At 44.0% G+C, this 2,661-nt stretch overlaps 1 pseudogene; it reads right to left on the bottom strand.

Moving 5' to 3' along the window:
* Positions 1-1,219: 1,219 nt before the first annotated feature.
* LOC114224506 (small ribosomal subunit protein eS4, X isoform-like) lies at positions 1,220-2,047 on the bottom strand (annotated as a pseudogene).
* Positions 2,048-2,661: the final 614 nt, after the last annotated feature.

The raw sequence follows: 2,661 nt of genomic DNA, 5'->3' as shown, positions 1-2,661 counted from the left end.
ATCTTGTCCCAGGAATTCAGCTAGCTAGTTATCAAACCATTCTGAACACCTACGAACTCAACAGTAGATTGAAGAAGAGAATAGAAGCAACTTTCTGAACAGAAAAGCGACCACTCTCAGGAAGGTAGGATGTGCGGAGAAGTGAATCCGAGGTGATATTTGGGAAGATAGACCACAGTGGGAGGGACCCTCCACCAGCCGCTACTGGCAAGTGATAGAGCAGCAGAGCACAAAATTGGAACTTTTAGAAGTCTGCTCTGCTGAGGGACATCGCTCCAGTGGCTAAGCGGGGGGTGAAACCCTCACTGGGACAGTATGGTCTCAGGAGCCTCGGGGTCACAGAAAGGCTGGGGGTGCCTGAGTGTGGCAGAGCTCCCAGGGATTGGAGCAGGGAAGCCGGCTGCAAAAATGGAGCAGAGGAGTGGGCTCTCAGCCCGGGGTTGCCATAAACCATGATCTGCGGCACAGTTGGGCCACTGCTTTTCCAGCAGGGACCCAACAAGCAGCAGATCTTGGAAGACTCCCCTTCCTCCCCTGGGAGGAGCGGTATGGGAGTGCACCTCAGGAATCTGCTGGGTTTGGAGATTCCAAACGGGGTCTTGTGCCAGAGAGAGAAATGCTCAGTCACAGGCCAGGTGAGCACGGAGTGTGGCCAGAGACCAGGGAGACAGGAGTGATTGACTGCTTTTCTCTGGGGGCTCACTGAAGAGTGGGGCCCTGAGTTCTCAGCTTCTCAGGGGCCGGAGATTGGGAGGCTGCCATTTTCACTCTCATCCTCCAAAGCTGTAAGGAAAGCTTGCAGGGAACAAAAGCAAACCCGAGCAGATTACTTAGCCCAGCCCCCAGCAAGGGTGGGGCAATTCTGCACCGGGCAAAGACATTTGGGAACCACCGCAACAGGTCCCCCCCCCAGAAGATCAGCAAGAACAGCCAGCCAAGACCAAGTTTACCAATCAATGAGAACGGCAGAACTCCAGCGCTAGGGGAATACAGCAGATAGAATTCATGGCTTTTTCCCCATGATTCTTTAGTCTTTCAATTTTTTTAATTTTCTTTTTTTTCTTTTTTATTTCTTTTTCTTAATTTTTCTTTTTTCCTTTTTCAACCAACATCTTATCAATTCCTTTTTTAAAATCTTTTTTAATTTGCATTTTTACAGTCATATTCTTTTTATTTTTTTCCATCGTGCTGTATGACCTTTAATTAAATATATATAATGTCTTCTAATCACGTCACCTAGGGACCATTTTACCCGCTGCTCTGTTTGGCAGCCAGTCTCTTGTCTCTCTCTTCAGCGATGGTGAGGCGGATACCCTTTCCACAGGGAAGAGAAATCCACGGTTTGTTGCCTTTGCCAATAACAAAAATGTTGTTGGAGAGTCGGGTGGCAAAGCTGTTGCCATTGGCATCTTTCACGTGAACCACATCAAACGAAACAGGATGTCTCTCTCTGTTGGTGATCACACCAATTCTTCCCAGGTTGGCACCCCCAGTCACCATACACAGATTACCAGTATCAAACTTGATGAAATCAGTAATCTTTCCAGTCTCCAAATCGATCTGAATGGTATCATTCACCTTGATGAGGGGATCAGGATGGCAGACAGTGCATGCATCATGAGTCACCAGATGAGGGATTCCTTTTGTCCCCACAAAGATCTTTCACACTTTGCACAACTTATACGTGGCCTCCTCAGGTGTTATCTGATGAACAGCAAAGCGACCCTTAGTGTCATAGATCAGACGGAAATTCTCCCTGGTCTTGTCAATGCTGATGACATCCATAAAACCAGCAGGGTAGGTTATATCAGTTCGGACCTTGCCATCAATCTTAATAAAACACTGCATACAGATCTTCTTTACTTCATCTCCTGTGAGGGCATACTTAAGTCTGTTCCTTAGGAAAATGATGAGAGGGAGACATTCTCTCAACTTACGGGGACCAGTAGATGGGCGAGGAGCAAACACACGAGTCAGTTTATCCAGCATCCAATGCTTTGGAGCTGCTACACGCTTCAGATGCTTCTTGGGACCATGAGCCATGGCTGCGCTGGGAACGAAAAGAGCTTTACAGTCATATTCTATCCCTTCATTGTATTTAACCTTATTTTTGTATATATATGTTTCTCTTTCTTTAAAATTTTGGGATACAGTTTCTTCTAACAGACCAAAATATACCCTAAATCTAGTGTATGGCTTTGTTCTAATCTCCCACATGATCACATTCTCTCCTTTTTTTTTTTTTTTTAATTTTCTTCTTTCTTTTTTCAACCAACTTCCTATCAATTCCTTTTTTTAAATCTTTTTTAATTTTCATCTTTACAGTCACATTCCATCCCTTCATCGTATTTACCCTGATTTTTGTATATATATATATAAGTTTTTCTTTCTTTAAAATTCTGGGATGCAGTTTCTTCTAACAGACCAAAATATACCCCAAATCTAGTGTTGGGATCTGTTCTATTCACCAGCCTGATCATATTCTTTTTTCTTTCTTTCTTTCTTTTCCCTTTGGTTTCAGGTCTCTTCTGATTTGTTTAGTGTATATTTCTCTGGGGTCGTTGTTACCCTTTTAGCATTTTGTTCTCTCGTTCATCTATTCTCCTCTGGACAAAATGACAAGACGGAAAAACTCACCTCAAAAAAAAGAACAAGAGTCAG

The sequence above is a fragment of the Eumetopias jubatus genome, unplaced genomic scaffold (assembly GCF_037043125.1).
Source record: "Eumetopias jubatus isolate StellerSeaLion01/CBP00866 unplaced genomic scaffold, mEumJub1_p1.0 scaffold_3, whole genome shotgun sequence".
Lineage (NCBI taxonomy): Eukaryota > Metazoa > Chordata > Mammalia > Carnivora > Otariidae > Eumetopias > Eumetopias jubatus.
This window is presented reverse-complemented; position numbering and strand designations above follow the sequence as displayed.